At 49.0% G+C, this 14,655-nt stretch overlaps 1 protein-coding gene across 1 annotated transcript in view; it reads left to right on the forward strand.

Moving 5' to 3' along the window:
- PPP1CC (protein phosphatase 1 catalytic subunit gamma) overlaps positions 1-14,655 on the forward strand; it is a 102,432-nt gene that overhangs the window by 45,945 nt on the left and 41,832 nt on the right. The window lies entirely within an intron of this gene.

Below are 14,655 nucleotides of genomic sequence, written 5' to 3' on the forward strand. Positions count from 1 at the left end.
GGGTTTCCCCCGATAGAAAATTATTGGCGGTATACCCTTTCCCGCCAGAAGTTAAGGCGCATTGGGAAACACCCCTCAGGGTGGATAAGGCGCTCACATGCTTATCAGAAAAATATCCTAAAAAGTATACACACACATGCTGGTGTTATACTGTGACCAGCGATCGCCTCAGCCTGGATGTGCAGAGCTGAGGTGGCTTCGTCGGATTCCCTGACTAAAAATATTGATACCCTTGACGGGGACAGTATTTTATTGACTATAGAGCATTTAAAGGATGCATTTCTATATATACGAGATGCGCAGAGGGATATTTGCACTCTGGCATCAAGAGTAAATGCGATGTCCATATCTGCAAGAAGATGTTTATGGACACGACAGTGGTCAGGGGATGCAGATTCCAAACGGCACAAAGATGTATTGCCGTATAAAAGGGGAGGAGTTATTTGGGGTCGGTCCATGGGACCTGGTGGCCACGGCAACTGCTGGAAGATCCACCGTTTTTTACCCTAAGTCACATCTCTGCAGAAAAAGACACCGTCTTTTCAGCCTCAGTCTTTTCGTCCCTATAAGATATCTGCCCAGGGATAGAGGAAAGGGAAGAAGACTGCAGCAGGCAGCCCATTCCCAGTAACAGAAGCCCTCCACCGCTTCTACTAAGTTCTCAGCATGACGCTGGGACCGTACAGGACCCCTGGATCCTACAAGTAGTATCAAAGGGGCACAGATTGGAATGTCGAGGCGTTTCCCCCCTCGCAGGTTCCTGTAGTCTGCTGTACCAATGTCCCCCTCCGACAGGGAGGCAGTATTGAAAACAATTCACAAGCTGTATTCCCAGCAGGTGATAATAAAATTACCCCTCCTACAACAAGGAAAGGGGTATTGTTCCACACTATAGGGTGGTACTGAAGCCAGAAGGCTAGGTGAGACCGATTCTAAATCTGAAAAATTTGAACACTTACAAGGGTTCAAATCCAGATGGAGTCACTCAGAGCAGTGATAGCGAACTGGGAACAAGGGGACTATATGGTGTCCCGGGACATCAGGGATGCTTACCTCCATGTCCCAAAATTTGCTTTTCTCACCAAGGGTACCTCAGGTTCGTGGTACAGAACTGTCACTATCAGTTTCAGACGATGCCGTTGGAGTGTCCAAGGCACCCCGGGTCTTTACCAAGGTAATGACCGAAATGAGGATTCGTCTTCAAAGAAAATGGACGACCTCCTGATAAGAACAAGGTCCAGAGAACAGTTGGAGGTCGGAGTAGCACTATCTCAAGTAGTTCTACGACAGCACGGGTGGATTCTAAATATTCCAAAACCGCAGTTGTTCCGACGACACGTCTGCTGGTCCTAGGGATGATTCTGGACACAGTCCAGGAAAAGGGTGTTTCTCCCAGAGGAGAAAGCCAGGGAGTTATCCGAGCTAATCGGGATCCTCCTAAAACCAGGAAAAGTGTCAGTGCATCATTGCACAAGAGTCCTGGTAAAAAATGGTGGCTTATTACGAAGCGCTTCCATTCGGCAGATTTCACGCAAGAACTCTTCAGTGGGATCTGCTGGACAAATGGTCCGGATCGCATCTTCAGATGCATCAGCGGATAACCCTATATCCAAGGACAAGAGTGTCTCTCCTGTGGTGATTACAGAGTGCTCATCTTCTAGAGGGCCGCAGATTCGGCATTCAGGATTGGATGCTGGTATCCACGGAGGCCAGCCTGAGAGGCTGGGGAGCAGTCACACAGGGAAAAAATTTCCAGGGAGTGTGATCAAGTCTGGAGAATTCTCTCCACATAAATATACTGGAGCTAAGAGCAAATTTGTAATGCTATAAGCTTAGCAAGGCCTCTGCTTCAAGGTCAGCCGGTATTGATCCAGTGGGATAACATCACGGCAGTCGCCCACGTAAACAGATAGGGCGGCACAAGAAGCAGGAGGGCAGTGGTCAAAACTGCAAGGATTTTTCGCTAGACGGAAAATCATGTGATAGCACTGTCAGCAGTGTTCATTCCGGGAGTGGACGACTGGGAAGCAGACTTCCTCAGCAGGCACGACCTCCACCCGGGAGAGTGGGAACTTCATCGGGAAATTTTCCGCATGATTGTGAACCGTTGGGAAAGACCAAAGGTGGAAATGATGGCGTCCCGCCCGAACAAAAAACGGGACAGGTATTGCGCCAGGTCACGAGACCTTCAGGCGATAGCTGTGGACGTCCTGGTAACACCGTGGGTGTAACAGTCGGTGTATGTGTTCCCTCTTCTGCTTCTCATAACCAAGGTATTGAGAATTATAAGACGTAGAGGAGTAAGAACTATACTCGTGGCTCCGGATTGGCCAAGAGGGACTTGGTACCCGGAACTTCAAGAGATGCTCACAGAGGACTAATGGCCTCGGGAGCTAAGATGGGATTTGCTTTCAGCAAGAACCATGTCTGTTCCAAGAGGAACCGTGGCATCTGCCTCTAAGAAAGGACCTGCTCCAGCAGGGACCTTGTCTGTTCCAAGACTTACCGCGACTGCGTTTGACGGCATGGCGGTTGAACGCCGGATCCTAAGGGAAAAGGCATTCCGGAAGAGGTCATACCTACCCTGGTCAAAGCCAGGAAGGAGGTGACCGCACAACGTTATCACCACATGTGGTGAAAATATGTTGCGTGGGTGAGGCCAGGAAGGCCCCACGAAAAGAAAAAAAAAAATTTCAACTAGGTCGATTTCTGCACTTCCTGAAAACAGGAGTGTCTATGAGCCTCAAATTGGGGTCCATTAAGGTTCAAGTTTCGGCCCTGTAGATTTTCTTCCAGAAAAAATTGGCTTCAATTCCTGAAGTCCAGACGTTTGTCAAGGGAGTATTGCATATACAGCCCCTTGTATGCCTCCAGTGGCACCGTGGGATCTCAACGTAGTGTTGGGATTCCTCAAATCATATTGGTTTGAACCGCTCAAATCTGTGGATTTGAAATATCTCACATGGAAAGGGACCATGTTGTGGCCCTGGCCTCGGCCAGGCGATTGTCAGAATTGGGGGCTTTGTCTTAAAAAAAAAGCTCATATTTGTTTTTCCATTCGGACAGGGCAGAACTGCGGACTCGTCCCCAGTTTCTTCCTAAGGTGGTGTCGGCGTTTCGCCTGAAACAACATATTGTGGTGCCTGCGGCTACTAGGGACTTGGAGGACTCCAAGTTGCTAGACGTTGTCGGGGCCCTAAAAAAAAAAATATATATATATATATATATATATATATATATATATATATATATATATATATATATATATTTATTTATTTATTTCCAGGACGGCTGGAGTCAGAAAGTCTGACTTGCTGTTTATATTGTATGCACCCCAAAAGATGGGTGCTCCTGCTTCTAAGCAGACTATTGCTCGTTGGATTTGTAGTACAATTCAGCTTGCACAGTCTGTGGCAGGCCTGCCACAGCCAAAATCTGTCAATGCCCATTCCACAAGGAAGGTGGGCTCATCTTGGGCGGATGCCCGAGGGGGTCTCGGCTTTAAAATTTTGCCGAGCAGCTACGTGGTCAGGGGGGAACACGTTTGTAAAATTCTACAAATTTGATACCCTGGCTGAGGAGGACCTGGAGTTCTCTCATTCGGTGCTGCAGAGTCACCCGCACTCTCCCGCCCGTTTGGGAGCTTTGGTATAATCCCCATGGTCCTGACGGAGTCCCCAGCATCCACTAGGACGTTAGAGAAAATAAGATTTTACTTACCGATAAATCTATTTCTCGTAGTCCGTAGTGGATGCTGGGCGCCCATCCCAAGTGCGGATTGTCTGCATTACTTGTACATAGTTATTGTTACAAAAATCGGGTTATTATTGTTGTGAGCCATCTTTTCAGAGGCTCCGCTGTTATCATGCTGTTAACTGGGTTCAGATCACAGGTTGTACAGTGTGATTGGTGTGGTTGGTATGAGTCTTACCCGGGATTCAAAATCCTTCCTTATTGTGTACGCTCGTCCGGGCACAGTATCCTAACTGAGGCTTGGAGGAGGGTCATAGGGGGAGGAGCCAGTGCACACCACCTGATCCTAAAGCTTTTACTTTTGTGCCCTGTCTCCTGCGGAGCCGCTATTCCCCATGGTCCTGACGGAGTCCCCAGCATCCACTACGGACTACGAGAAATAGAATTATCGGTAAGTAAATTCTTATTTTGTCCCGCTTACATAATTTTTTAAATTCAATAATTTTTTATTAGAATTTTAAATGTTTCAAGAACATTTCACACAACAAAAAAAAACGAAAACATGCATAACATTACATACATACCCAATATGCGCAAAACAACTGCACATATACAGAGCACATGGTACATCAATTATATATAATACCTCCTATATCGTATAATCTCAGATGGACTATTCTTGAGAGTATCGCATCACAAACATAAATTTCCGAAACAGACACCAGTATATCAGAGCAAACACAGTAGAATACACTGAGTTTCTGCAAGGCCGGCCGCGGGGCAACCACCCCCAAAATGTACCGGGACAAAGTAAGGAGAAAGGCACATTGCAGGATTTTATGAATCCTTGAAGTATTTAGACTCTATCCATCTGCCCCAAATTGTACACCATTTCCTCGCCAGGAACACAAATTTTTCGTGTGCGACAGTTTCGTTGACCAGGGCTATCCAGGCCTTAACTGTCGGGGCCTCACCCGCCAGCCACAGCCGGGCTATACAGACTCTGGCTAGAGCGCATAGGTTGATAACATATCTTCTGCTAGGTGGGTCTAGAGCTTCCTCGTCCACTATCAACAGGGTACATAAAGCAGGTGTGCATATGGCGGAGGGGACCCCCGTATCACCTATAGTGCGTATGACAGCCATCCAAAAACGAGACACGCCAGGGCACACCCAGAGCAGATGCCAGAAATCCGCACCCGTGGTTCCACACTTAGGGCACTGGGAGCTGTGAGATCCCCCAATATGTGCTAACCTCACCGGGGTCATATATACTCTATGCAGGATATATAGTTGTATTTGCTGGTACCTGGCAGAGGAAGTGGAGATCCGATGGGCTCCCATAGCGGTACTCCATGCATCGTCCGACAACATACCCACATCCGATTCCCACTTTCCCCGGAGAGCAGTTAGAGGATCCGTATGATGTAGCTGCAGAATACGGCCATATATCTTAGAGACCAAGTGTCCCGAGTCTAGCGTCTGCAGCATTAGTTTGACAGGGGAGTCAACAAGGGTCGGAGGGCCATCTGGGAACTGGGTAGCCAAAGCGTGTCTCAGCTGAAGGAATCGATAAAAGAACCCCGAGGGGATATTATGTGCCTGTTGAAGTTGTTGAAATGAGGTAAGGGTCCCATCACTATATATCTGTCCCATGGAGTGTACTCCCCAGCTACCCCACACTTCCCTAACCTGAAGTTGACATAACTCCGGCAGCCCGTACGCGTTATCCAGTGGGGTATCAGGATCAATACCCTGGCCCCGCATCACAGAGTGCACTAATTTCCATATCAGGATGGATTGTTTAATCAGTGGCAATGTGGACATTTTGACGCTACCACACAAGAGCAGCTGCAATGGGGAGCCCCCAGGGGTAGTCATGGTGCAACATCAGTGAGTGCAAAGCCAGGGCATCAAGGTCGGTAATCCACTCCCAGACATGCGCCAGCTGCGCAGCATAATAATAAAAGCAGAAGTTGGGGAGGGCCAAACCCCCCATGTCCCTTGACCTGGTCAAAGCATCTAATCGCAGACGTGCCCGCTTACTAGCCCACACTAGGGAGGAAAGCAGCCCATTTATTTGTTTAAAAGTCTTCAGCGGGATATAAACGGGAGATTGTTGGAGAACATACAGAAGTTTGGGCTGAAAGACCATTTTTACCATATTTACCCTCCCTGTGACTGTTAAGGGTAGTTTCCCCCATACCTTCACCCGACCACGGAGATATGTTATTTGTGGAGTGATATTTAGGGAGGAGAACTTTTGAGGATCATTAGACACCCATATGCCCAAGTATTTGAATGAGTCCACCCACCGCAACGGAAGAGCCACCAATGGGAAAGCAGGAACCTCCCCCTGGAGTGGGATAATAAAGGATTTCTCCCAATTAATCAGGAGCCCAGAGTATCGCCCGAACTCAACAATAATTCCCAAGATCCTAGGCATAGACTCAGCATAGCGATCCACGAATAACAGAACACCATCGGCATATAGTGCCACCCTGTCCTCGCGGGCACCCACCCTGAAGCCAGTGATCCCCGCATCCGCCCTCAGGAGGCAGGCAAGGGGCTCAATGGCCAGAGCAAATAGAGCAGGGGACAGTGGGCAACCCTGTCGCGTACCCCTAGATAAAGGAAAGGAATGAGACACAAAACCGTTAATTGCCACTCTCGCCAAGGGAGAGGAATACATCAATTGAACATATTTAATGAAGTTTGGACCCATACCGAATCTACGCATAACTTCCCACAAATATGCCCATTCTACGGAATCAAAAGCCTTAGCGGCGTCCAACGAGACGACTATGGAGGAGGTGGGATCCTTACAGGGGAGTTGTAGATGGGTAAACAGACGTCTAAGGTTAATGGATGTCGACTTATTGGGCATAAATCCCGTCTGATCCGGATGTATAATATGAGATATGACTGTATTTAATCTGCCGGCCACAACCTTAGCCAATATTTTAATATCAGTGGGTAAAAGGGATATAGGGCGATAGGACTCAACTCTCCTAATATCCTTATCTGGTTTAGGGAGAACTACAATCAAAGCCTCCGCCATAGACGGAGGGAGAGACTCCTCTGCAAAAATTTGGCCGTAAAGCTCCAGGAGGCGAGGGACAAAAAAATCCAGATGGTGCCCGTAGACCTCTGAAGGTATGCCGTCTATGCCGGAGGCTTTACCACTAGGGGAGGCCTTAATAGCAGCCATAATCTCTTCGGGTGAAATAGGCGCTTCCAGTAGATCACAAGCCTCGCTGGACAGGGTGGGGAAGGAAACAGCGTCCAAATAATCATTGAGATGCAATTGAGTGCACTCCAGCTTGGATTCATATAAGCGGCTATAATAGGACACAAATTCAGCCGCCATTTGTGGGGTCTGAGTTAGGGAAATGCCATCAGAATTTAAAATCTCAACCACTACATTAGTAGGTCTGTCACCCCGGGCCAGGGAGGCCAAGTACGCCCCCGGCCTATCACCCGTAGCGTAAAATTTATGGGAGGAGAAAAGGAGTCTATGCTGAGTCTTCTCCATTAGATAATCCTTCCATTCTCTCTGAGCCGATAACCAGGCTAACTTAGAACTATTCAAGGAATCCTGCAAGTACTGCAATTCTGCGGCGACACTCTGGGCCTCCAACACCATCTCCCGTTGTTTATAAAAGGACTTCAAGTTAGCTACCCGTTTAATCAAACTCCCTCGCATAAAGGCCTTAAACGTGTCCCAGAGGATAGAGATAGCAGTTCCGGCACTATTTAACTCAAAGAATTCCCGCCATGCGGCCACCAGGTCAGAACCATCCCCCATGTGGACAAGCCAGAACGGGTTAAATTTCCATACATTCTGGCCCCTAGAACAATTAAAATCTAAGGTAAGAGTCAAAGGGGAGTGATCCGATATACCCCTAGTTTCATACCTAATATCGCCCACCCGGGGAACCATGTCGCTCGAGAGGAGGGCCAGGTCAATCCTGGAGAACGAAGAATGGGAGTGAGAGAAACAGGAGTATTGTCTAAGAGACGGGTGTCTCAATCTCCAAGGATCAACCAGGCCCAACCCCGACACCACATTGGCAAAAGAGAGATTCCCAGGGCATGCAGTCGACGGAGACCTAGACAGCCTATCCATCGCTGCATCTATAACATTGTTAAAATCCCCGAGGCAAATAACCGAAATCCCGGGGGAAGAGGCCATGAACCCGGCAGCCCTCTTAAGTACTTCAGGGGAATAGGGAGGGGGCACACAAACCGCCAGAAGAAGGACAGGGACGTAAAATAATCTACATTTTAGAAACACATATCTCCCCCACGGATCCGTCTGCACAGATTCCAGCACGAAGGGGACGGTCCACTTAATGAGGACTGAAACTCCACGAGAGGCAGAAGTATACGTGGAATGGTACGCCCATCCCACCCAAGGCCTTTTTAGTGAAAGAATCTTATTCCCCACCAAGTGTGTTTCCATAAGGCAGACTACATCAGCGGCACAAGTTTTAATCTGTCGGAGTACCAAGGACCTCTTAACTTTGTCACTGAGACCCCGCACATTCCACGATAACACTTTAGTCCCAGCCATAGTGCATCAAAAGTAAAATAAATGTAGTACCCCGCGGCCAGCCCAATCCACCATGCTTATGCTCAGTCACCAGATACCAATACTCAGATAATACAACAATGAACCATGTCCACGTACACCATACCTCTCCACACACATTAGAACCATAACCCAGAACCCTCCCCCACCCCCCTCCCTGTATACCACCCCCAACTTGCAGCATACTTGGATCCCAAAACTAAACACAAGTACCCAAATTCAAATACACAGCTTTCGTAGCACCATTAAGTAATGCAAGTACACCCTGATCGGGGCCAAGAATATAATGACTCTCGGGAGAACAGAGATAGCCTCCAGCCACCAACCACATCCCCCCCCCCCCCCCTCCCCGATCCAGATAGGAGGGGAAATCACAGACATCCCCCCCCCCATGGTCTGTGCATAACTAAAACAAAACAGCATGCCTGCGTAGACCAGAGCCAACATAGCGAACTATGGGTGCAACCCCCCACCCCCCAGAGGCAACAGGGGATAATAGAAATTACAAAGCCTACCCGAAGCATCGAGATAAACAAACGAGTAGTCACTCGACCTGTCGTGCCTGTGATAACAGAGTAATGTAACTAGGATACTGAAATATAGAGGACAATGACCTCAGTTCAACACTCCCGCAGCCTAATGCCACATATTAATTAACACGCATGTACCACCCACATAAATAATAACAAGAGGAGCACATAAGGAGAGAAAAAAAAAAAAAGGGGAGGACACAACTAAAGCAATCATGGTAGAACTAGCATTAAAGATAGGTCGGAGACTCAGGGATCTGCGAGAGCACGTCTCGCCGGGAATCGTCTATCCAGCCACGTCGTGGCCTCACGGGGAGTCGTGAAAAACTTCGTTTCTCCATCAGCCACTACTCGTAACTTAGAAGGGAAGAGCATGGCATACGGCAGGTCAAGTTCACGGAGCCTCCTCTTAACAGATATGAACTGAGCCCTGTCCTTTTGTACATCCACGGCAAAGTCTGGGAAGACTGATATGGGCGATCCATTCCATTTCAAGGGGCCCTTAGTACGGGCCAGCCTTAGGACTGTGTCGCGGTCTCTGAAATGGAGGAACTTAGCAATAAAGGTGCGAGGTGGAGCCCCTGGAGGCAGCGGGTGCATCGGAACTCTATGGGCCGTACCACGGTAAAGTAAGGTGAGAATTCCTCAGTCCCAAAAGCATCACGGAGCCATTTCACAAGAAATTCTTCAGGAGTTGAGCCCTCCTCCTTTTCCGGCAAGCCAACAAAACGGACGTTATTGCGCCGCAAGCGCCCCTCCATATCCGTCAGTTTTTTGCGCACCTCAGTCATTTGAGATTCCAAAACATCAGTGCGCCGACCCAGCGGGCCGACGGAGTCTTCGACATTAGATATACGGGTCTCAGCTTCGCCCACTCGCTCCCTCACCCGCTGAAGGTCCTGATGTATAATGGAGAGATCAGACTGCACTTGCCCAATCTTGTCCGCCAGACGCGTCTCGCTGGCATTCACCGCATCTAATACTCTCTGCAGAGTAGCATCGGGATGGTCCGAGGAGGCAGAACTATATGCAGGAGATGGTGGTGCAGATTCAGATCCAGCATTTTCACCCCCCCGACGCTGATTGCCAGGATTTCGGACAAACTTATCCATTGCGCCCGCCGCCGCATTACTTTGGCGGCCGCGCACCATTTTAGACAACACGGTGTCGCTCTGCTCAGCCGAGCAAATATATCAAAGCAAATATAAGTAAGCAAGAGGGGGGCGTCCACGCCGACACCCTATAGAAAGGTCAGCGGGTTCAGGGCAGAGTATGAATATGTATAGTTAAACAGCAGGGCCAGGGGCTCCGGATATAATGTGCATCCGCCTGATGGAGCAGAGAGCCAGGCATTCCCCCTTAATCAGAGCCGTGCAGTGAGGATACACAGGCCCCCGTACTAATCTCCAGGCAGGGTGAGTCCAGGAGCAGCCAGGGTGTGCAGCGGGGGGAGAGGGGGGAAGGGCACACGCGACCCAACGGATTTCCAGCCAGCCCAGATATGCCCCTACAGAGCCAAGTGTCCCTGATGGCTGCAGCTGGCAGGGAGAGATCGCAGGAGGTACACTTCCGGTCCCCCGGGCCCGCGGCAGCGGAGGGTGGCAATCCGGGCAGCCTCAGCTCTGGTTCTTGTCCCCCAGCAGGTGTACAGGGCGGCAGTCGAGCTCTCCCCCTTCCTCTCCACAGAAGCGCGGGCGGCGGTACGAAGCCGGAGCCGAACTTCCGGTCCCCCGGGCGGCACTAATCTGCGGCGGTGCAGAGCGCCCCAGGTGCCGCAGACTCCTCCAAGATCCCTGCAGCGGGCACTCCGGGTGGCGGGTAGATATCCCTCTCACGAAGAGACGAGCAGCGGCGGAGAGCGGGAGCCGAACTTCCGGTCCGGGGTCAGCGCGAGGCAGTCGCTCCAACGCCGAGCAGGGCCCGCCGGGTAGATAGGGCTGCAGGAGTTAGGGGAATACAGGCATCCAGCCCAAATTTACTCCGGAGGGGCAGGGGGCATTCATGCAGGGGTGACCTAGATTTCAGACCCAGGGAGGGAGTCCAGGATGCTATTTCAGGATATATTGGCTGGAGAGCTGCACTGTGCAAGTGCTACTCCATGCTCGTCCAGGCCACGCCCCCCCCCCCCCCCCCCCCCCCCCCGCTTACATAATTTAAACAAACCATGAAATTTAAAAACCTAACAGAAGTGAAGTCAACAGTCACTTTATTTTCCCCTTGTTTGGAGCCTCTTGTAATAGTCTAATTTCCCTTAAGGTACAGCAGACAGTGTATACTGCCTTCCAGTACTTTATTGGATAGAAGGCACTTAACATGAGTACCATGTTGACTTAACCTAGCAGTTTTAACTCCATTTCAAAAACTTGTATTTTTGCTGTAAAACATAATTCCTAAGGTGGATATGATGATTTGGTTTGGGGTTTTGGATTCTGGAGGAAGTTACCTTATGGGTCCTAATTTCGAGGTGATTCCTTAATAAACACCTGTGATACTTCAATTAAACTGTAATAAATAAACCACGATTAGTAAATAATTGAAAAATTTATATTTTGAAAACATAAGGGCCGACTCAATTGTTTTAATCTTTGCTGCCGCTGGATGGCACCCGACGACAGCAGTTCAATTGTTCTGCCTTGACTATTGCCCCGCGATCTCCACCAATTTAGATGGGAGATCAGGCACAATATAACTACGTACGTACTTCTGCCCATTTGTCCTGTTGGTGTCTTGAGAGGCCGGTAGCTTCCTTTTATGCCGTGCCCGATCATAATTGTGCCATTACAGTTTAGTGCCACATACAATACAAAATTAAGATTTTAAGGAAATGTTGGCTGCTCTATTGCAGAGTGCAACCAGCTTTAGGGGTATATGCAATTGCCGGCGAATCGCGGCAATTTTTCGCCAGTTTTTTAATTCGACACAATTCGACCGTCGAATTCCGGCAAGTGGGTGCCGGAATTCAACATATTCAATAAAAAACGGATTCGACAGTCCCGCTGTCGAAAAACGGGCGATTTGACGGATTTTGATTAGACTTGTAAAAATGTAAAAAAAAACGGGAAAAACCCCGAAAAAAAATTGCGTAGGGTACCCCCTCCTAAGCATAACCAGCCTCGAGCCGGTCCTGGTTCTAAAAATCCGGGGGGGAAAACTGACAGGGGATCCCCCGTATTTTTAAAACCAGCACCGGGCTGTGCGCCTGGTGCAAAAAATACGGGGGACAAAAAGCGTAGGGGTCCCCCGTATTTTTTACACCAGCATCGGGCTCCACTAGCTGGACAGATAATGCCACAGCCGGGGGACACTTTTATACAGCGCCTTGCGGCCGTGGCATTAAATATCCAACTAGTCGCCCCTGGCTGGGGGAGTGGGGACCCCTTCAATCAAGGGGTCCCCCCCCCAGCCACCCAAGGGCCAGGGGTGAAGCCCGAGGCTGCCCCCCCCCCCATCTAAGGGCTGCGGATGGGGGGCTGATAGCCTTTAGTAAAATGATAGAATATTGTTTTTTCCAGTAGTACTACAAGTCCCAGCAAGCCTCCCCCGCAAGCTGGTACTTGGAGAACCACAAGTACCAGCATGCGGGTGGAAAAACAGGCCCGCTGGTACCTGTAGTTCTACTGGAAAAAAAATACCCAAATAAAAACAGGAGACACACCGTGAAAGTAAAAGTTTATTTCATACATGCCGACACACATATACTTACCTATGTTGACCCGCCGACTGCCACGCCCCCCTCGTCACTGAAGAATCCGGGGTACCTGTGAATAAAATTATACTCGCCTGATCCAGTGTCCGGATCTTTTTAAATAATCCTCGTACTTGGCAAAACAACAAAACGGCAACCCGGACTGAAAGGGGTCCCATGTTTACACATGGGACCCCTTTCCACGAATGCAGAGACCCCCCCCCCCCCCCCCCCCGTGACTGCTGTCACAGAGGGTCCCTTCAGCCAATCAGCGAGCACAACGTCGTGGCACTCTGCTGATTGGCTATGCGCGCCTGAGCTGTCAGACAGCGCATCGCAAAGCCTTACCATTATATTCAATGGTGGGAACTTTGCGGTCAGCGGTGAGGTCAGCGGCTGACCGCGGGTAACCCCATCGCTGACCGCAAAGTTCCCACCATTGAAACTAATGGAGGGAGCTGTGCGATGCGCTGTCTGCCAGCAGACGCGCATACAGCCAATCAGGAGAGTGCCACGAAGTGGCGCTTCCTGATTGGCTGAAGAGACCTTTCTGTGACAGCAGTCACGGGGGGGTCTCTGCATTCGGGGAAAGGGGTCCCATGTGTAAACATGGGACCCCTTTCAGTCCGCCTGGTCCAAGTGTTCGTTTTTTTTTTTTTTTTTTTTTTTTTTTTTTTGCCAAGTACGTGGATTATAATAAAAGACCACAGGACACTGGAACAGGTGAGTATAATTTTATTTTCAGGTACGCCGTGGATTCTACTTGAACAAGTGGACAGAGGTCGGCGTGTGAACATAGGGTAGGTATGTGTGTGTCGACATGTGTGAAATAAAGTTTTACTCTCACGGTGTGCGTGTCCTGTTTTTTCTGGGTATTTTTTTTCCAGTAGAACTACAGGTACCAGCGGGCCCGTTTTTCTCCCGCATGCTGGTACTTGTGGTTCTCCAAGTACTAGTTTGCGGGGAGGCTTGCTGGGACATGTAGTACTACTGGAAAAAAACAATATTCTTTCAATTTTCAAAAGGCTATCAGCCCCCCATCCGCAGCCCTTGGATGGGGGGGACAGCCTCGGGCTTCACCCCTGGCCCTTGGGTGGCTGGAGGGGGGGAGACCCCTTGATTGAAGGGGTCCCCACTCCTCCAGGGTACCCCGGCCAGGGGTGACTAGTTGCGTATTTAATGCCACGGCCGCAGGGCGCTGTATAAAAGTGACCCCCGGCTGTGGCATTATCTACCCTGCTAGTGGAGCCCGATGCTGGTGTAAAAAATACGGGGGACCCCTACGCTTTTTGTCCCTCGTATTTTTTGCACCAGGCGCAGAGCCCGGTGCTGGTTTTAAAAATACGGGGGATCCCATGTCCGTTTTTTCCCTGGATTTTTAGAACCAGGACCAGCTCGAAGAGCCCGAGGCTGGTTATGCTTAGGAGGGGGGACCCCACGCATTTTTTTTTCTTCTGATTTTTACCATTCCATTTAAAAAAAAAAAAAATATTATTAAAAATATATAAATACTTGTGCCTCCCAAATAGACAAACCAAGTACCTAATCCCTTCTAATATAAATAGATATGCTACTACCAATAAAAAAAACACAAAAAAAAATGTTTTTAAATTTTTTTATTAGATTCCGCCAGCAAAGTGTGGCGGATTGAAAATGACGAATTTACTGTCTAAAACAGGCATTCCCAACCACGGTCCTCAAGGCACACCAACAGTGCAGGTTTTAGTGATATCCAGGCTGCAGCACAGGTGGGTAAATCAAAATAACTGAGCTACTAAGTAAGTCACCTGTGCTGAAGCCTGGATATCACAAAAACCTGCACTGTTGGTGTGCCTTGAGGACCGTGGTTGGGAATGCATGGTCTAAAAGCACTGTTGTCGAATTTACAATCTTCAATTGAATATACTTTTGTCGAATTGCCGCATTTGTACCATTGCAGAAATGTCGAATTTGACATGTCGAATTTTGAAAGTCCGTTTTTTTGACGAAAAGTACTGAATTGCATTGTCGAATTTTTTTTGGGCGAAAATGTCCCGTTTTTCGACATTTTCGGGAATTCGACCGCAATTGCATATACCCCTTAATCTCTCCACCCCAAATGAACCTCTGCAGAATTGTTTGGCTATGTGTCTGCTACTAAACCATTTAATAAT

Source organism: Pseudophryne corroboree, chromosome 1 (assembly GCF_028390025.1).
Source record: "Pseudophryne corroboree isolate aPseCor3 chromosome 1, aPseCor3.hap2, whole genome shotgun sequence".
Taxonomy (NCBI): domain Eukaryota; kingdom Metazoa; phylum Chordata; class Amphibia; order Anura; family Myobatrachidae; genus Pseudophryne; species Pseudophryne corroboree.